The sequence below is a fragment of the Carassius auratus genome, unplaced genomic scaffold, assembly GCF_003368295.1.
Source record: "Carassius auratus strain Wakin unplaced genomic scaffold, ASM336829v1 scaf_tig00051384, whole genome shotgun sequence".
In the NCBI taxonomy this organism is placed as follows: Eukaryota; Metazoa; Chordata; class Actinopteri; order Cypriniformes; family Cyprinidae; genus Carassius; species Carassius auratus.
This window is the reverse complement of record NW_020527193.1, coordinates 1-22528: the sequence shown is the minus strand read 5'-3', so window position 1 is coordinate 22528 and position 22528 is coordinate 1. Positions and strand designations below refer to the sequence as shown.

At 39.3% G+C, this 22528-nt stretch overlaps 1 pseudogene; it reads right to left on the bottom strand.

Moving 5' to 3' along the window:
* Nucleotides 1-1662: 1662 nt before the first annotated feature.
* On the bottom strand, nucleotides 1663-22520 carry LOC113089826 (protein sidekick-2-like; annotated as a pseudogene).
* Nucleotides 22521-22528: the final 8 nt, after the last annotated feature.

Genomic DNA, 22528 nt, shown 5'->3' with positions numbered 1-22528 from the left:
TTTTTTTTTTCTGTTGAATAGGCTACAAAAGAAGACATTTTGAAAGAATACTGGGAAACAAACAGATGACGGCAGCCTGTGACTTCCATATTATGGAAAAAGTACTATGGAAGTCAATGGCTACCAGAAGTTTTTTGGTTACCACATTCGTCAAAATATCTTCTTTTTTGTTCAGCAGAAGAAAGGAACTCACACAGGTTTATAAAAGCTTGAAGATGAAAAATTATGAACATTTTCAGTATCTGGTGAACTATCCCCTACTATTCTTTTCACGCCTTTCAAAGACCATTTTTAATTTGTTGGAATAAAAATCACATGTGACAGACACTTTGTATCACTCAAGTGACAGAAAGGACCAACAATTAGAGACAACCCATTCATCTCTCAGTGACCTGGAGGTGTTGTGTCAAATTCTCCTGATTTTGTTTCATGTTACCATGGCAACGCAGCTCACAAGCTCAAAATCTGCCATTGTTGACCATTTCTAATATGGACTGCAAAAGCAGTCATGTGTCATTGTACAAATCTCCAGTTACCTTACAAATCTGACACAAAACAGATTGTGTGTTGTTACTTGTATTTAATCATGTGTTCATTAAGCTCATGTACTCTTAAGGCTGCAAAACAGCTGCTTCCTGTCGCATTTGGGACAGAAAGGTATTCTGTTTAGAAAAAATCATCATATACAGTTGCTTTACTAGTACAAAAGGTTGCCAAACAGACATGTACGCAAAGCACATAAAAGATCTGCTACTGTATGCGTTACAGCTGAACAGAATCTGATGGCAATTCTACATCACATTCAATTTGATAGAGAAACATTTATTTATTTAAACACACAATGGTTCCTCTCTATGATCTCTGTACACATTATAACATGTTAAACCATAAATACTATGTATTAGTAATGAATCCGAATAATCAATGTGCTTATTGTTAAAATAGGGCAAAATGATCTCTCACTCGCTCATTCAGTGGAGGTTCCCTGCTACAAAATTCTCTTCTGTTCAGTCCACACAATACGATACGCCCCCTTTCTGTGTAACAGTACTCTCGAGGTCATACAGGATAATGGCAGCCCCGGAAATTTCCAATGAAAGGTTTTCAGGGACAGACGACAAGGGCTCTGGAGCACGAGAGCCCAGACTTGACTAATGCTTTTATTCTGACCAGACTTTCATCTAAAATCTGAAAACCTTTGGGATTTACTGTGCACAGGAAGGTGGAAAGTGATTGTTTGTATATATATTATAAGTGCAGTCAATAATACGATTACATCTAACTTTGTGCCTCATACATAACAGATCATGATAACAAAATGTATACAAACAGAAAATAAAATTGAGTCCCATGTGTCGCAGTCAAGTAATATGATGTGGAAATTATTTCCAGACAATGGCACCATTCTTATCTTGGTCTCATAAAAGTTTTATGTCACTGTTTTAAGTCAAAATGACATTCTGGCTTTTCCAAAAAAAACAACATCTGTTATAAATCATTAGGCACAATAGTAACTGAAAAGGTTCTGCCGCTAATGCAATACACATTTTCGTGCAGTTTTGTTCATCGTTTCAAGACCCAGCTAGTCTCCAGCATTGTCGGTATGTACATCCATAATAGAAGAGAAGATCCTTGGCTCGATACGCTGAAGAGTTTTGAAGATTATGCTGAGAGGTTATAGGTCACCGCTCTGGGGTTCAGGGGGCGGGACTCTTGCTCCGCCACTGTGTCGGGTTGGGCGTAGCCCGTACGCCGGAGGCCGAGAGACGCCCTTCTGCTGCCGGCGCCAGGAATTATAGTAGGTGGGGTCACTAATGTAGTGGTTGACAAAGGAGTGTGTCTTCTGCCGGCTTGGATCCAACTCGTATTCGCTATCGCTGCCCTGTAATTGAAAAGAAGAAGAAAGTATACACCTTCACTTTCTGTAGTAGCTTGTATTTCTCCAGCCCATTTCGGAAATGAGCATTGTAGCACTTTTTCCACTAAGTTTATTATTATTTTATTCAGCAAGGAAGCATTAAACTGACAGTCACAGTAAAAGATTCCAATATATATATATTTTATATATACTTTCTATTCAGCAAAAAGTCCTGAAAAATGTATAAAGTTTCCACTAAAACTTTAAGTAGCAATGTATCATCACTGTTAAGAAGAAATGTTTATTGAGCAGCAAAACATGAAGGATCGTGTGACTTGAGTAATGATGCTGAAAATTCAGCTTTTAATAGCACAGACATAAATCACATTTTAAAAATATGTTCACAAAATGTATATATTGTTAATGTCAATCTATTTTCAGTACTTTCTGTATTACTGTATTTTTGATCAAATAAATACAGCCTTGGTAAGCATAAGACATTTCTTTTAGAAAAAAATTAAATAAAATAATAATCTTACCATAATTTGAATGGTATTACAAAGAAAAAAATCTTTAAAATCTAAAAAGCTATTAAAAGAAGGACATAATTCCATATTATCCTTTAATTCCTTTTAAATGGAATATTTTACCTCAAAACCTTTTTTACTACTCTCATTGAAAAGTTGTAAATGTATGTATATTTGTAAAATATAGTTTTATATTATATTTAGATTTTTTTTTTTTTTTTTTTACTTTTTGAGGATGTTTTCATTCTTTTTGGAGCTTGATGCTCACTATGGACTGTTGTTATTTATGGAAAAGAGCTGCATGAAAACTGTTCTCCTCATAAGATCCACACAAAATAAGAGCATACAGGTTTGGAATGACATTTGGTGAGAAAAGTATCATTAAATATATTAGTTGTACAAGAACTACTCTTTTAATTAGAAGGATATGAACGAGACTACAGATTCCTATAAGCACTGCTCTTCTAGAATACTAGCACAAACTACAGCCTCATCAGAAACTCAAAGGAGCAAAGATCTAAAATGAAAACCTAAGTGGCTCCTAATAGAGGGCAAAAACATTATTTACAGAGCCTCACAGATAACAAGACAAAAATCAGGATGTTTCATGATGACACATGATTCTGAAAAACCCTCTGCGTGGATTGTATTTGCACACCAGCTGTTTTGTGTCAGAAAAGAGATAAAAGAGTTATATCACTTGTTTACTGTGACATTATGCTAAAGTGTGGTGTGGTGGGAGGGTTTCTTTGATGGAGTAATGTTGTGACAGTATACAGTAGGTACCTGAAAAACAGGCAAAAGTCTCCCAGTGGGATTGTGGGAGCAGAGACAAATGCTCAAATAAGAGGAATGCCCCCTACTTTCTCACAGCTTGAGCCAAGAGATTCACAAATTCCCATGACACTTTAAGCTCCAGTTTCAAAGTTATGGAGACAGATATCATGAGAGACTTTCTAGTATCCTACATCATACTTCCTGTTGCATAAAAAGTTACACTATTTGTTATGACAGGGAAATTTCAGTTAAACAATTGTCAGGAGCAATGCATAGAAATGAGACCACAGGCCTGGAATGATATGAACTGCACTGGTTTGTAAAAGAAAGATCATTCTTATCGTCATTCATTTATTGAATTTGCAGCGTAAAAGAAACTGCATTTTGGAGGCCCATAGGAACATTTTCTGAATTTCATAACTCTTTCAAGAAACTCAATGGAGTTCTCAGCTTTTATGTTCCAACTCTGTCTCAAATATATATCTTTTTATAATTCCTTTAAAATTTAGACAAATGAGACAATTATTTATGTAGTGTAACAGCAGTGGTCTCACGGGGAGTCGGGTAAGATTACTTTTTCTCAGGAGAAGCCTAAGAGGCAGACGACTTAAGCAAACATCTCCATTTGCTCTACATTTAATCTCATTACTGACTAAGAGAAACCATTCAGATGTTAAAAGAGCTCTTTAGTGGTATTTCTTTCCTGTGGGGAGTGGTCTTTAGTGTTTTGTGTGTGAAACAATTCATTTAAAATGTTAAATAACATCCACAAGCCTACTGACAAAAGAAAGCATGTGAAGTATGAATAATATGGACAGTCAAGTGAATCATTTATGAGTGAAATGGGATATTCATTGAGACAGATTTAAGGCAGGATCTGACTGTATCCTTTAGTGATTGACTGATTTGGGAATAGTGGGAATTTTATACAAAAATTTAGTCAGGCGTTTGCTGGAGGGGTTGATGAGGATCAGGAATTTGTGTTGTCAGCCAAAAGCAGAGAGCTGTAAGAACAAGTTATTAGGTTTTTATTAAAGATTACGAAGAGAAACTTTTTTTTTTAATTAATATTGTTTGCAATAACATGAACTCTTGAATCATTGACAATAAGTTCGTAAAAATAACAGTTTACGAAAGTAAACAGGACCCAATTTGATTCCAGATAACATCAGAAAAACTATTTTAAGAAAACCATTGACCTTGTTGGGTTGAATCACCTGTGAGTCGGACACTTCTGAAGGCTTCTCGGTCAGGCTGCTGCTCTCGGCTGGGACCAAGTCATTGTATTTGATGCTGACATCTTCATCAGAATAATGCAGGCTGCCTGGACTGGGCCGTGGTGGAGACCTAGAAGAAGATCACACAGAGAAAACTTTCCTATTTACTCCTAGTCAACCCATGCCATTTTTGATAAGTAACAATATAATCTCTGATGTTAAAGAGTTAGTTCACCCAGAATCACAGCTGTCAAGATTTCAGATTTTCATGATGCTATTAGTGTGGCCAAAAATATACTTACAATAACACATTTGCCAAAATATCAATAGAATAAAAAATATATACATATGATACAGCCAAATTTCCACTGCCAATGGCTAACACCCCCATGTCTAACAAACCATGTTTTTTGTTACCGAATCAGTGGTAGCAACAAATTGAGCTGTCGCCACCTTCTTCTTCTTTGCTTCATTTTATTAGGGATGGCAACCAGTGTGAAAATCCATGGTGAAATTCCACCACATTTACTGCTGCTGCGTTATTTACAATATTATCATATGTGTTGTACTAACATGATATCAATATCCTTTTTTATACTGTATATCATAGTTAATACCATCGATACCGCTTGCAACACTCCAAAGTCAAATAATTTCGTCCTGTTCTTCACACAAAATAGTTTTAAAAAGACTTGAAATTTAACACACAAATCAAATGGACCACTTTTATTTGCATTTTGCTTTTGATACAGACAGGATACAAAAAAAAAAAAAAACACACACCTAGTGTGGACTAGGGGTTTGAAGGACATGATGCAGCAAATGATGCAGCATCCTCATGGATCAATTCTCAAAGCTTTTTTATGGGATGAATACACTCATTCTGCAGAGCTCAGAAGGAACGACAGATGACAAGCCTTCTGAAGGGAAAGGGACAGCGAATCATCCCCCAATTCAGGGGCTACAGGGGGTTGGAGTGTACTTCTTTGAACCAGTTCACTTGTTTGTTAAAAAGGAAGGCAGAAGGACCGGCGTATGGCAGGATGGGTCTTCTTAATTTGCCATAATGAGCTCTGATATGCTCAAAGTCAAGGTCACTGGAGACATTAGCTTTTGAACTGAGGCTGGTAAGCTGCCCTGCTTCAGTACTTTACTTCAGTTGGCTTATAAATCAAGCTGAAAGTACACACATGGGGAAGAGGCTTTAAAGAACCATGCAGGGAGCTAATGAGTAAAGGAATATCAAGCATGCAAGAGAGTACATTAAAAAACATGGCCAACGGAATCAATGGCGAAACGTAGGATGCTTTGTCCAAGCTAAAATGAACAAGAGGACCATGTGCGAGCTGTATACTAATGTAAATCCTTGGTGGTGGAGGGGTTGTCCCAACAAAAATCATGCCCCTGGGAATAAAGCAAGAGAACCAGGGGGAGGGGAGGGTTATGACATTGTATCTGTTTAAAATTCAGAGGAGGCTGAGGTTTTAGAAAGGTTGAAGCAGAGAGGCGGAGCCAATTCAAACAGCCCCCAACACCCCTCAGCAGGCAAGAGGGGCTTCAATTATTCACAAGCGCTGAGGTCTTCCATTCTTCTTATCCAGCCTCATCTCTCGCCTCTATCTCTTCCGTCCCATACCAAACCCTTTCCTTTCTTATCTCCATCAGAGATATCTCTTGTGGCTCCATCTTGATTTGAGCTCATTAGCAGGACTGCATCCAAAGTGGAAGTCCTTTACTGCCCAGGCTCTTTGATCCCCGTCCCGGACCTCTGCATCTGGGCAGAGAACCAGCACAAACCCCCCAGCACATTCCAGTATAATGGGCCCAAAGAAGCTTCTCCAATTACAACCAGAGGAGACTCAAAGCAGACCCATCCCTTCATCCAATCAAGTTAAGTTGCCTGCAAGGTCCTTCAATTCATTAGAATAATGAGAATGCAATAGACTATTAATGTACACTGTTCATGCAAATATGTCCAAATCCAAAAAAGTGTCTGCAGAAGTACTGGAGCACAGTGTAAACTACAGTGGGGTTTTGGGGAGGTCTGACCTCACCAATTAAGACCTGAACTCCTTCAAAAGATGAGATACATGCATAAAATTATTTGAATTTTTCATATTACATTGGAAAATGAGAGTTTTCAAACGATGGCTCACTAAGGTTAATGGAAATATGCAAGATAGTCACCTGGTCACGTTTGTTCGATGTGGTAACCATAACAAAAGTAGTCACTCAAGCCTTTTCCAGTGCAATAACTGGTCGGTCATTTAATTTTTGCAGCATCACACTGGGTAGATCCATCCACCAAAAAATGTGATTGGTCCAAATCATGAAAACATGTTCGGATAACATGCCACTGGTTTGGATAAAATCTTACGATCCATATCAGACAATATACTGACAAAACCTACGTATCAATCACTTTATTGTTTGGTTTCAAAGGCGTTTGGCTAAATGAGCAACAAAAAACATTTTGGGTTGGGTTCTTGAAGATCTTTCTCTTAGTCCTTGATCTACTGGGGACACGGTATGTCTATTATAAATATGGTCTGATCTAAGCTGAAGAGAATGTGTAGAAAACTACTTTATAGAAGCAGCTTACATAAATGGTCAATTTGCACAGAATGCACTCTGAATGTCAATAAGATACGGGGGGGTGGATGTTCAACTTTCACAGTCTGGTGTGTCCTTTCCTTTCACCAGACAGATTGCAGTTGGAGATTTGAAAAGAGTGAATGTCATTAAAATCCATGCCAACTCAATCCATTTAAGGGATAGCTGAAGTAGAATTTAAATCAACAACCGAGCCCAAGCTCTATGTGTGGACAGAATACATTCCTCTCTAGCTCTTTGTTTGCGGCCATTTGGGAATTAAATCCATTGTGCAAACAATGTCCCGAACAGCATACTGACAGTGTTTTTACCTCAAAGAAAATTCCAGAAAAAAACATTATATTAGCAGAGCAAACTATTCCACTAGATACTGTTCGAGTCTGTTTTATGCTCTCTATGAAGTTACACCACTGTATAAGTTTCTAATGAGTGGAAATTGTTATTCATTTACACATACTTACCGGGTGTATATTCCATTCTTACGACAAAAGGAATTTTTGACTGAGAGTCGACGGTTGTTGAGCTCCAGGGCAGGGAAGCGTCCTTCATCCAGCTGTACCATCTCTCCATGGGAGAGGGGCAGAGATGTGCAATTCGAGAGGCCACCTAAAGACAAAGATCAGGGGACAACCTATGAGGATCTATCTATCCATCCATCCAACCAATTATATATTAATACAAATGAATAGATGTCTAAGTACACAGAAATTAATTTCACTTTGCAGTTGACATTAAAATATGTAGTGCGTCTAATCTGACTTTGTGGTATTTTCATGCAACTTCATCTCTTACTATGCCTACCAGCCCAGATCTTGAACCACTAATTTCTAGTTGTACGGCTCTGGGTTTGACCTTTTTGTGTTCATGACCATGTCAGCGAAGCCAAGTCAAATCTCAATAGGTCATTCAGCATGCATCTTCTAAAGTCGAAAGACCTCTGATCTCAAAGAGTCAAAGTGAAGTGTGACTCCAGAGAGGCAATAAGAGCAGTGACCTCTACGCCTAAATGAACAGTGTGATCTCCCACCTTGCAGAACTTCTGGCCTCACTGGAGTTCAGTTAAACAAACCAGCACCAATAGATCAGGACCAAACAGGATCAGGTGGGTGGGGTGTATCTTAAGAAAAGCCCTTTGTGTCCTACACAAACACTTCCCTTGTGCTACTTACACATTCACAACCCTGATAACTAAACCTGGCCCTGGCACAGCACTAAACACTGACCAAGCTCAGAAGCAGCCATGTGAGAATCCCTCCCTCCCACACACACACACACACATTAGCCCGCAACCTGATCTCCCCAGACCTCTTAACTGAAAGTTGCAACATGGATGGAGCCCACAGTCCATATTGGACATACAACTAGAATGTAGGGCTGGGTGATATGGCCCAAAAAATTGTATCATGATACATTTTATCTTTTAAGTCGATACTGATAATTATCATGATGAATTTTAAATTTGTATTTCTTTAAAGTTTAATTGCAGATTTTTGCTCCTAAGTAAAAGCTGTAGAAACCAGACCATTGAGAACATGACAAAATAATGAATTATTCACACTTTTATTGACACCGTTGATGCATATGCATTAGTAGGTCGTAGTCTTTCTCCTGTGATCAAGTTCAACTTTCTGACCCAAATGTATACAATTGACACTAGTTATTTTATGTTTGGTTTGGTGTGTTGTGGCCTTAAGGGTTTGTGGTCCATTTCACAAGTCAGAGTTTTGTGTGAAACTACTCAAGAATAGTGAGAAAATACTTTATTTTCACCTACTTTACTAAGTGATGTAATTTTGCATGAGGCAGCAAAATGAGTCAGCAATCATGTTGATGGCAATGACCACAACCAATTGAAGGAAAGAGATGCTACTATTGATTATTTGAGCTTCACTCAAGTGGATAATCACTTTTTCCCAGAGCACCTTGGCAATACCCACCAGAGATAGGTAAGTGGAGCTAAATTTGAGTCCATTTCAATTTAGTCGCGTGAGTCAGCAGTGAAGGCCAGGGCAATCAGGGAAACTGAGAGATATTATGGATCTATTTTCAGTGTTTTTGGTTTATCAACCCACCTGAGTCTGTTTTCTTGGTGTATTTCTTGCTCTGTCCCCGTATAATGAGGATGAAGATGAGCAGAAGGATGAAAATGAGGCCCACGAGAGCAATAACCACCAGAAACCACCATTCCTCATAAAAGGGGGAGACCTTTTGGGCTGGTAAAAGGGAAAAGAAAGAGAAAAATGGGTTTGCACAACATAACACAAGACCATTTAGGATTTTTCTGGCGTGCCAGTTTACTGACCTGATATTGAAGGAGAAGGAGCACTTGGAGAACCGTAGCCATAGTCATTCACCGCAATTACACGGAAATCATAGGTGACCCCTTCTCTGAGGGTATCCAGGTTAAGAGTGTAGGATGTCACCTCTTTAGGGATGTCTTTGATGAGAATATCCCACAGTCCTTCATCTATTAATGGTTAGAATGCCATTATCCCTTTTGTAACGACCTTAAATGTTGCGTTTCTGAACAACTTCTGCTGTTTTCTTTTCTCACTTACCAGATGGTCTTGCTTCGATAACATAGCGTGTGATGGGAGCCCGTCCTGGGTCACCGCTGGACCAGTGAAGAGTCAGGGCCGAGCCATAACGAGAGATAAACGGCTCCCCCGGAGGCCCTGGAGCACCTGTGTAACAAAATATGCAAATAAGATGCTAGTGGTGCAGAAACGATACACTTCAGCTTTAGATTAATTACAAAATAGCAAATATGGAGCTAAATGTGAGGCAACAAGACCTTCTCCAGGGCCAGTGGTGATGTTGGCTTCAATTTCCGGTCCATAGGTAAGGGTTTTAGCACGGATGCGGAAGTTGTAGGTCACTCCGTCTGCCAGATCCTTGATTTTCATCCACAAGGGAGTGCTGCCCTTCACATCCACAGTGACAACCTTACTGACACCTGAATTGTGAGGAGAGGAGTCTGTAGAGGAAACACTCAAACTCTAGATACCATGCTAGAGTAAAACACTAATAATGACACATACAAACACTTATTATTACACCGCACTGGATTGATGTTATTGAGTTATATTAACACGCACTCCTGTTCAAAAGTTTGAGGTCAGTAATTTTTTTTTCAAAAGCAATTTATGCTTTTCTTCATCATGAATGCATTAAATTGATCAGGAATAAATTGCATTATATTTTTGATATTACAACAGAAATCAGTTATTTCAAACGGTAATAATATTTCACAACATTTCAGTTTTATTATTATTATTAAATTTGGTATTCAAAACCCTGTTGCACATAAAAGGCTTCTTTCAAAAATGTGTAGTGTCCCCAAAACTTGAAAAGTTTTGTAAAGAAAGTGTATTTTAATAGAACGACATTATAATTCTGGTTATATATTACTGTATAATCTCAAATTAAAGTTTTAATTAATTGACACTGATAGAATGTTCTGTATTCAACATGTCCAATAGTCATAACAATGTTAATATTTGCATTTTGAATTACTATTGGTCTACTTTCTTACAGCTGTTTGCATACTGACTTGTAATTGGTCTCTGTTCAATGAGATATTCTATGCATACAGGAAATTGGCATCCTAGTGCAAAAATTTGCAAAGGTAGGGAACTGTATCCCACAATGCAATGCATGTGACTTGACCTTCCATTTTTAGTGTGCTGAATGTGCCAGATGTAATTTTAGCTGTTTGGTTTTTGGCCCATTATCAGATCTAAAATACATACAGTACAATACGATAAGATCATTTGTCAGCAATATAGCATACAGTGTAAAGCATTATTGTATGCGTTATCTTTCACATTATATATATTTCTGACCATGGCCTATGACAATGCATTTAATTATATAATGATTCAAAAGCATATATATATATATATATATATATATATATATATATATATATATATATATATATATATATATACACTCCTGAACAAAATCTTAAGACCAGGGGATGCTTGCAAATTTTACACATTTCACACTAGTGGATCATAACCGGGTTGTAAGTGCTGCTTCAAAATGCCAAAAGAAGAAACAGGGGCAAGAGATAAAAAAAAGAGAGTAGGCAATTTATTGAAAACTGCATTTAAGGTCAAACAGGCTGTTCATCAGCTGATCAAAAGTTTAAGACCATAGCCATAAAAAGGTCAAATCTGCACAAAAATATGGCTTTCATGTCATTGTTTTTCAAGCAGTCATACTGTCAAGATGATCTGATGGCAAAGGCAAAAAGGCTTTCTCTTTTTGAATGTGGCAGGATTGTTGAGCTGCACAAGCAAGGTCTCACACAACGCGCCATCGCTTCCGAGGTTGGACGCAGTAAGACAGTCATTTTACATTTCTTAAAAAATCCTGAGAGTTATGGGACAAAAAAGTCAAGTGGTAGACCCAAAAAGATTTCACCTGCACTGAGCCGCAGGATCCGACGGGTTGTCCGTGAAGACACAGGTCGATCCTCGACCCAAATTAAGGCCCTTACTGATGCTGACTGCAGCCCAATAACCATAAGACGTCATCTGCTAGAGAAGGGCTTCAAGAACAAAAAACGTCTTCAAAGGCCACGTCTCCTCCCACGACACAAACTTGCCCATTTGGAATTTGCAAGGGAGCACCGAACATGGGACATTGAAAGGTGGAAGAAAGTTTTATTCTCTAACGAGAAAAATTAAATCTGGACGGTCCTGATGGCTTCCAACATTACTGGCATGACAAGGAGATCCCACCTGAGATGTTTTCTACGCGGCACAGTGGAGGAGGCTCCATCATGATCTGGGGTGCTTTTTCCTTCAATGGGAAAATGGAGCTTCAGGTTGTGCAGGGGCGTCAAACGGCGATTGGCTATGTGGATCTGTTGCAGCGGGCATCCCTCTTGACCGAGGGGCCCCGTCTGTGTGGTAATGACTGGGTCTTTCAACAGGACAACGCTGCAATTCACAACGCCCGCCTGACAAAGGACTTCTTCCAGGAGAATAACGTTGCTCTTTTGGACCATCCTGCGTGTTCCCCTGATCTAAATCCCATTGAGAACATTTGGGGATGGATGGCAAGGGAAGTTTACAAAAACGGACGTCAGTTCCAGACCGTGGATGCCCTTCGTGAAGCCATCTTCACCACATGGACCAACGTTCCCACCAGCCTCCTGGAAACATTCACATCAAGCATGCCGAAACGAGTGTTTGAAGTGATCAACAAGAACGGTGGGGCTACTCACTACTGAGTCCTTTTTTGACACTTTTAGTTTTGTTGTGAGTTTATTTTTGGGCAATGGTCTTAAATTTTTGATCAGCTGATGAACAGCCTGTTTGACTTTAAATGCAGTTTTCAATAAATTGCCTACTCTCTATTTTTTGTCTCTTGATCCTGTTTTTTCTTTTGGCATTTTGAAGCAGCACTTACAACCCGGTTATGATCCACTAGTGCAAAATGTGTAAAACTTGCGATGCATCCCATGGTCTTAAGATTTTGTTCAGGAGTGTATATATTCATGTTCAAAAGCAAAGGCAAAAACTAAAACCTAAACTGAAATTACACTTTCAATCTACTATTTAGCTACTTTGCAAGCACAGGTATTGCTTCTGGGGCCTTACAGTCAAATTTACGTGTGAACATTGCACGAGGCCATGCTCTAGGGGTTAAACTAATAGAGAAAGCTGGGCCTTTGCCTTTGAGGCGTATTCTCCAGATTCTGAGATACGGCCATTGGTAAACAGCAGCCTATCACATCTGTTTTCCCTCAAAGCCTTGACCACTCTGGAGCCATTATGGGACCACAGTAATTCCCCCTCTGATCCCAATTACGGTGGAATTTGGCCAATGCACCACACTTGGCAATTTTTTAACCAAGTCTTGCTCAATAACAGGGCAAAGGGAGGGAACATCACATAGGAATGCCATTCATTAAATGCCAAAAGAAACCTCATCTTAAACACGTTTTGGAGAACATTTGTAATTTTAAAAAAGCATGACGGGCCTAGAAGGGTGTAAATCAGCTGCTTACTAAAAGTTATCTCTATAATCTCCTCAACCAAAGCTTTTAATGTGATGTAGTTTCTCACCATCCACAGGCGTGCAGGGCTCATAGACCACACGGTAGCCTTCCACGATGCCATTGGGCTGCTTGGGCTCACCCCATGACATGTTGACCGAGGTGGTGGTGAGTTCACTAAAGTGGATAAAACTGGGAGCGCTTGGAGCTGTGGAGTAAAAGAAGATCTCATTAAATCATTAACATGATTTCATGAAAGTGCATTTTGATTGACAGGTTTCAATAGAGCTAGTCAGGGCTAACAGTTGCCGAATGTGTGTAAAAATTGACCTTGGTGAGTAAATAAAAAAGTTACTCGCAGTCAGCCGGTAACTTTATTAGGAACATAATAAGTGGATAAATCAAATTGTAAGATCAATAATATAAATGATGTAAGTCTACTAAAATCAAAATCAGTTGTGTGTCCTTTGACAGGATTTACAATAAAAAAAATAAAAAAAAAACCTTACAATCTCAGACAATAAAGCTTTCAGGAGACACCAGACGCAGAATTTATTATAATTTTTATTAAAATTAAAGAAATATAAAATAAAAAAACAACTTCTCAGCACATATTTAAGCCTTTTCTTCTGTTAGAGGTCAGGGTAATGTTGCAGTAATGTAAGGAGTTTGTCTGCCCTCCGGAAGATTGGCACTGAGGCTCGTATTGGCTCATCTCCCAGTGTCTTAGTGTAAGCTGAGCCAAGATTCAGTCTCGCTTGTTCTGTTCTCATTGTTCCTTCCTCACTATACTGTCACAGTCTTTAAGGGAGCGGAAAAGGCTGAATTAACTTTTCTCAATCACTTGGAACACAGTTCTCCTTATGCTGACCTGCCAAAAAGCACTTCCTCAATATGTGGCCCATTTTCTCCAACCCAGTTCCCAGCTCCCCATCCTAAACGAACTGTCACAAGCTTCCGTTCCTACACACTACCCGCAATACTCAGAGACAACCCATCTCCTTCACAGTCTCACAGCCCTAATGCAATCTGTATGATGTGATCCGTCCAATTGAAAATTAATAACCTTTTCAGCAGGGAGCTTTGGGAAAACAGCGGGATCAAAGATGTAGACTATTCTCCCAAAGCATTTCAGACTAAGCGGGTTTAGCATGAAGGTCACTTCTGCGCTTGTTGACTGATGTATTTTGCATGGGCTTGTGTCCGGCGGATCACCTGCTTGCTGAGTGCGCCCTCTGGTGGGCAGCGAGCGCGGGCTGTCCCCCGCCGCGTTGAAAGCAGCCACGCTGATCATGTAGGTGGTGTAGCCAGTCAAGTTCTTCAGCTTCACGCTCAGCTCCGGCAGAAAGAGAGTGCGGAGTCGCTCAGTCTCATTCTGCAGCTGAAACTCCCAATAATAAATCTTGAAAGACACAAATCACACAAATTAATAATTTCAGAAGATGTAAATCTGATGGGCTATCAAGCTTAATATTTCAGTGCAGCAGTCCTTAAACTTTTCAGACCAAGCCTGACCGTATCTGATTAAATCAGTCTATCAGACTAAGTACCACTTAGTCATGTAGTCATAATTCAACTCTAAAAGAATTGAAGAATGAGGCTTTCTTGGCCTGTTCACGAGAAAAATAACGTTGTTATAATGTCTGTTGTTTTGACTCATGCAATCAATACCTGTATGGCTGAATTCAGAACACAGAAAGACGAACAAAACACATTATTAGCAGTGTCATTTGCATTAAACATTAATTTAGATAATTTACATAGAATATGAGACTGATCCATGTCCATAGATGGCAGTGCAGTGTTTAACTCAAGATGCTAAAGCAATGCAAGGTAGAACATTTCAATGCACCTTTAAAAACAATGATGGGGAGTAACTAATGTAATGGAATTACGTAATTTAATTACAAAATAAATGTACCTGTGAACTGTTACAGTTACTGAGAAAATGTGTAAATAAATCACAGTTACTTACGAAAGTGTAAACAATTACAAGGGCAAATCTGAACACTTTCTCTCTCACACACACACACGCACACACACACACCCACACACACACACACACACACACACACACACGCACACACATGCACAGACATACGATTGATTTCTTTCCCAAATTGAAATGAATGCTCTAAAATATGAGACATCAATGTTTCATGAATTTAGGACACAGAATTTAGGACAGTGTTTTCCATCATATCTATCTAAAGATTTGATTTCAAAAACAGCATCGTATCTATTAAAAGGTTTCTTGTCATGATTTAAAATCTGTATTTACTATAACCTCAGAATGATCTCAAAGTAATTTGAGTAAATTGGTAAATTACTATATTTATTCTATTACATTTCCAAAATAACCTTCCAAACACATTATGGAATGCATATATTATCCTTCTGTTCGAAAATATGTTTTCTTTGAGCTGTAAAGTTTGAAGTTGCAGTGTATAGTTTATGCACCACTAGTGGTTCTAAACTGAACTGCCAAAACAACTTAAAAGGTAAAGTTTGTTTAGACTTTGATTATTGGTTTGGAAAAGCTTCGTCTGGAAATTTAAAACTGTTTGAAGTTTGGTTTGATGTTTTAAAGTTATATAAGCTTTTTGTAGTGAATACTTGAGCAGCCAAAGAAATGTTTAAAGCTCGAAGGTTACATAAGACTTCTAGCTTTTGGCAGCCTGAAGAGACATTTGAATGGTGGTTACCAGGGTGTGCTGGATGGTTGCTAGGTCAGTTATTTTGAAAGAAACCCCACTAAGATTACACAATGACAGTATATTGACTTTGTCAGGATGTGAACTGTTCTAATAAATCAAACTGAGGGAACGTCTAAAAGACACGGTTCTGAAAGGTGTGGTATAGAGGAGCAACGTTAATGTGCATTATGTGTTTGTTTGTTTTTTACCTTAAACCGCATAAACACATTGCATTACACCATATATACAATATAATGTTATTTTTAGCAACATCATATGACCTCTTTAATTGTGAACAATTTCAGGCATTTTTTCAAACTCATGTGAGCGCTTAGATTAAAAAAAGTGATTCATTCATGAATCTAGCATTGCTAGTTCTGATTCTACGGAAAACACACAAGACTTGATTGCTGAAATATTATCAGAAATAAATATTCTCAGGTTGGCATATTGCCAGACAAGGATTTATTATGTTTCACTGGGGCAAAGCAATATTCTTGCTTATATTTTTGCTAGCTGAAACACATCAAAATGTTGTACCTTATAGCCTTGAATATCCCCATTCTGGGCCTCCAGTGGAGGAGGGTCCCATGTGACATCAAGCTGAGTAGCTGTTGAGGACTGGATAGCAACATTCTGGGGTGCAGCAGTGGGCACTGATGAGAACATAGAGAGAAACTATGAATCCTAGACAGTTTGAACTGATTTATTAGACTTTATATTGACTGACAGCACTACTGCACATTTTTAATAGACTGTGAAATCAACAATATTGACTTATAGCATCAAGGAGGAATATTTGTACCCTTACCCGCCTCTCCCACGAACACTTCCTGTGGCGAGCTGGTGGGCCCCTCCCCTACTGCGTTATACACGCTCAGTCGGATCTCATAGCGCTTGTGCTTATTCAGATCTGAACAATGGAGAACATGTGCACACATACACGCTCTATTCAATACAGAATGAGAAAACCTTAAATGGTGCTAAAACATAATGATCCCCTTCCAATGAAGTGAGATGCTGAGAGGAAAAGTCAATGACAGTGTGGAGAGAAATGGGCACAGTCAGACATGACCAGACGTGAGAAGAGAGACAAATGAGATTGGGCTCTCATGTGCACAAATAAACGAGGTGTGAGAAAGAGACGTTACTAGAGTTCAGAGACTAAGTTCGGCAGGAGGGAATGGATGAGTGGAAAGCAGTGTTGGAGAGTGACTAACTAAAAAAATTGTGATAGCTGCTAACTTAATGTTCTTCGGTAGCAGATTTGGGCCCCTGTGCAAATATGAACACCTTTATTTGTATAAATATGCTAAATAGTACAATAAATAATATATTATTTACATACAGTAAATGCCCTTATCGCACTTATAATTTTTTATAGAATCTGAAAAAAACAGTAATATTTTGATATATGATTAGTTGAACTGAATATATGTATGTATATATATATATATATATATATATATATATATATATATATGTGTGTGTGTGTGTGTTTGTGTGTGTGTGTAAGAATATAACTTCTTTGCAGGTTTATTTTAGCTAAATGTTCAATATTCTAGTTTGACTGTAGTTGAACTACTTAAATTATGAACAACCTAAAGTAGCTTTCCCAACACTGGTATAAATGATGACGATAGAAACACCGATGAAAGAGCGAGAGCGAATCTCAGGACTTACTGTCCAGCTCGTATTGGGTAAGTGAGGATTCGGTCAGGTTCCTCACGCTGTAGGGGGCTGAAGACGGTAGGGTGGAGGGGAGAGGAGGCAGAGGATGGCAGAGAGGAAGACCAAAGGTAAAGAGGAGAAGTATAAAGAGAATGTAAGAGAGACAAACAAAAGCTGGATTAGCGCATTAGCTCCTGCTAGCAGAAAGGCAGGCACTTCTTCACACTTTGAGAGAGAAACTAACTGCTGAGGAGACAATTAACTCAGCCCGCATACACTAAAGCTCTCATTACATGCATGGTAATGAGATGAGCTGCTATAGAATCTGCCTTTACATGGAAACATGAAACACATGAGTTAGCATTTTTTTTTTTTTTTTGCTGAATTAGCTTATTTCTTCATGTTCTTATACATGTAGTACAGTTGTAACTTGATTTCCAGGTTTAAGGGTTGTTGGGATTAGCTATCAGTCTAATAAATACTGAACAAAAGACGCATTTACTTAACAGACATGAACAAAAATGTACCGCAGTAGCATCATGTGTTGAAATTTTTGGCTTGGTAGGATGAGACCGCTTTTTTTTTTAAGAACATAGTAGTAGTAATACTTGAATATGTTCATTATGGTCATTATAACATGACAAGTCGTCATATCATACCATGACTGTACCGTGAGACAAAACTTAGAATACAATACTTACTTTACAATACTACATTTAGTAAGTGACCAGATAGACAGGTAGATAATTTTTGTTCTTAATTTGAGTAAGTTGAATGAAGACTCACCTGTGAGCTCGGCCCAGTTGGCAGATGGGTTATTAACTGTGCGCACTGTGAAGCTGCGTAGGCGGTCATAACGCAGTTCTCTGTAGCGTACTCGAAAACCAAGCAAAATACCATTGATCTCCTCCTCAGGGGGTGGCTGGATGGGGTTGAACAGATTATGTCATTATCTCTCGTTTGTAAACACAACGTTCAACAACAGATAAAAACCTGTGTTCCCTCTCAGAACAGTGTGATGAATCGGACCTCACCTTCCAGCGGACTAGCACAGATGTGGTGGTGTGTGGTGTCACAGAGAGGATTGTGGGAGCTTTGTCGGGTGCTAATGGAACACAAACAGACAGTTTGTTCAGTTAATGACTGTGGAGCTGCAAGGACCCTGATAAGAGTGGAATAACCAAAAGTGGAAACCAGTGGTGTGACTGTTAGCAGTTCTGGTTAAACACCAAAGGTCAAGCATGAGGTAACCCTGCAGTTTTTCCCCTTCACTGACTGTGTCATATTTTGACCACATTATGATTCATCTCAGGCCTCAGGAACTTGTTCCCTGACAGCAATAAAGTGCTTCGCAGTTGCCCCTACCGTCCTGTAGAGTGGTAATTGCCTCGCTCTCCTCGCTGTACTCGCTGTCCCCAATATCATTAGTGGCTTTCACTCTGAACAGGTAGGAAGTGAAAGGTTTGAGCCTGCGAATAGGAAAAAAAGCTCAGTAGGACTGTGGCATCACCAGTGTTGTCCTCTGTGACCCTCAAAGTTTAGAAAGTTCATTACAGACTCCATTTAGGCTTACTTGTCTATTACGTATGAAGTGGCCTCATGGTTGACCGATGCTGAGTGGACGGTCCAATTGCTGTCGGGCAGCTCTTTGTACTGGATGGTGTAGTATCGGATGGGAGACAGACCATCACTGCCTGGTTCCCATGACAACAGTACACTGCGGGCCTGGACCTCTTCTTGAGGCACAATTGGACGACTTGTGGGTTGAGGGTGTGCTGAGAGGAGATCAGACAAGCAATTGCAATCAATGACATGTAGTAAAAACCACCTGACCTTGAAAAGTGAGATGAAGCAGTACCTCTCTTCTCTGTAGTGACCACAAGTGCCTCTGCTGCTTCTCCCCATCCCTTTCGAGTTTGGGCCGTGAGGCGGAATACATAAACACTCTCTGGTTTCAGTCCAGTCGCTGTATACTGTCGTGCACTTGGGTTGAGAACATCAACGCTGGCAGAGGTAATACTAGAGGAGTTTTTCCGGAAAGCAATCTGATACGCTAGATAAGAGACAAATAAACATTTCAATCAAAGGATTCTGAATTGTATAACCTTGTAGGTTTTACATGCACTGTTCTGACTGGGATTCATAGTAGTGTAAAACTGGCATGAGGGGAAGACACATTAACAAAGATGCTAAAGACTGCAGCCTCTAGTAATTAAAGACCCAAGCTACTGTACCTAGCCACATATGTTACTGTGCCTCTTGAGGCCAGGGAAGTTAGATCTACCTGCCTTGTGATCTCTACTAGCTGGACTAGCTGTAACACCTTCCTAAAAACTCACTCCCATCCAGGTCACATCACCAATATAACTTGTCCTACTTGCCACATTCTGCATAGGATCTTAATTGGCACCAATGGACCATGCTAACAAGGATGATAAAGACCACAGGCCCTTGCGTCAATCCCTAGTGTGCCTCATGAGTTCCAAGGAAGTGAGGTTACCTGCACAACAATCCCTTACACCTATCCGGGTCACGGCACCAATTAATCTGGTCCTACTCGCACCATTCCAAGCTAGATTGAATCAGGGACAACTGGCATAGCAAGTGAGCATGCTAACAAAGACACTAAAATAAAGTTTAACAGAGTACAGTGGCTAGTAACAGTCTAGTTGATATCTTGGATCACTATTAGTTTACTCAAAGTCTTGTCATAAGTATTATATCATCCCTTTAGAGTAACATATTCATAATCATATTCTACATAAAAGTCATGCTCCAATGAGATAATGGATTTTACCCATAATCATACTGTGATCATATAGTACAGTATGTCAAGTATTAAAGAGACTATACAAATTATTTACCAAGGATAATGCCATTTGGCTGGGCAGGGGGTTGCCAGATCAGTCTCACTGAGGAAGTCCTGACTTCAGGAAAAAGGATCCCGACTGGAGGCCCAGGTACTGTTAAAAAAAAAAATGTAACTAGCACACCATAAGCAAGAATAATAATTTATGGTGGTTGTTAAATGTGGTTAAGATTCTCACCATCATCAAGCGTGCGCTCAAAGATTGGCGGAGAACTAGGCATGCCATCTCCTATACGGGTGAAGGCTAGAACCTGGATCTCATAAAGCACATACTTCCCAAGACCAGTGAGCTGGACACTATAAGTGGTATTTCCCTCTACTGTCCAGAAACGCAGGGCTGACTCTGCATCCTTGTCCTTGTATATCACCTGAGAGGAAAAATTAATGCATCTCTTCACTACTACAATGGACTCAAGAACAGTAAATCTGGTAAGAAGCCTGTTGTCAATGTACCTTATAGCCCAGAATTAGTCCATTGCGGTCAGTCTCTGGAACTTCACCCCCAGCGGACCAGGACACTGCTGGAGGTGGTAGCAAAAGCCGAAACATTTGCAGGGCCACTTGAGGGGACTAACGAATGGAGAAAACAAGTAAACCAGCAATTACCAACCATATGAGCGATCAGGCTTTCAAATTAGAACAGCGTAAATTTTGTCATTGATTGTACCTGTCATATGTTTACAAGATAGAGCATATGCCAATGCAGTCTGGTTACAATTTAGTATGTGATGGTAAAAACGTGTTGCCGACTGCGCTTCCAGCTGTTAATCAAACTGTAAATGACAGACTGTTTGACTGAAACTAGAAAATAACTTTTTTTTTAAGAAAAAAAAAAAAAAATCTTGCATGAAACATAACGTTTAATGGACTAAGCAATAAAGAGCAAATGGAGAAAAAGTCCCCCGGGAATTTCACATCTCCTCTAAAGTTTCAAACAATATCTCAACATTCTCACAAACTTGAAAGTCGATATGAACTCAAATGCGTTTCATCATTTATCCGAATTATATGATCCACATTCATTTTATAGCAATATTATCTTACTGTGTGCCAGCAATTGTCTCATTTATTTCTATTTTCATTTCTCCTAAGCAATTTCAGGAGATACAAAGTCAGCTGAATCATAACTGCAAATTCCATGAAGGCTCCCGGGAAATAAAAGTACAAGCTTTGAGCAATAAAGTGTTCTTGTGGGCAGCCATCATAATTAAATCAAAGGTCAGCAGTGTGGCGAAAGCATTCAAAAAGGTTTTTGCAAAGTACAAGAAAGCAAGGAAAGAAAGCACAGCAAAGTTCTCACCTGACTCTCTGGTTCTCCCGTGAACTGGTTGGCTCCATGGTCCTGGCCCGATGCCATTGAACGCCTGCACTTTGACTTCATATTCCGCCCACTCTTCCAGGTCCTCAATGGTAAACTCCCTCTCCTGCCGGTCAGGAATGATGTGGGACAGGACCCCAGCCTTAGAGCCTAGACGAGAGTACTGCACCCTGTAGCCCACCAGCTCGGGATTTCCATTGTATTCCCACTCTGGCAGCGGCTAGAATACAGACACACTTCAACTTAGAATACACATTTTTGCATCTTAGAAGAATTATCACTAGACGACCAGGTCCTTTCACTGTTAGGAATATAACATCACAAATAAAACATCTTCAATCCCTAACTTTTTCTTCCACAACAAAGAGATGCAAATGGAGAATTTTTCTTAATTTCATGCATGTCTCTTAAGAGTTTCAGAATAGACAATGGGTCTCATTCATGAATTACTGTGGATTGTTCATACACACATACAGGTGATCATTTCTGCCTAATTCATTCTGCATATGCACATGGATTTGTGTTTAACCTCATTCTAATGTTAATGAATTTCAAAATGAGTAATCAGATATTTTGAATAAAACAAGCCTAAACCATCTCCTTTCTGCACAACCTTTTCTTTACTGCTTTTTCTGAGTTCAGCAAACATGATTCTTTCCGAAGACACTTCTTTAACCTAAAGAATCAGGAATAACGAGGAACGAGAAATCTCTGAAACATCAATATCATTTGCTACTTAAATAAAACATGAGACTGGGACATCCATTAATCTCCCGAGCTATGAATGAGCAACACTGAGCAATAAAACTTTCCCCTGGGTGGAAATGCAATCTCAGGATTACTTAACAAAATAAAGCAAACACAATCAATTCCACATTCTTTTCCCTCTTAAGCATATTGATCACATTCCAGGACACATTCGTACCACCCATCTGAGCCACAGGCTGGTTTCACTGGCCGTGCGGAGAG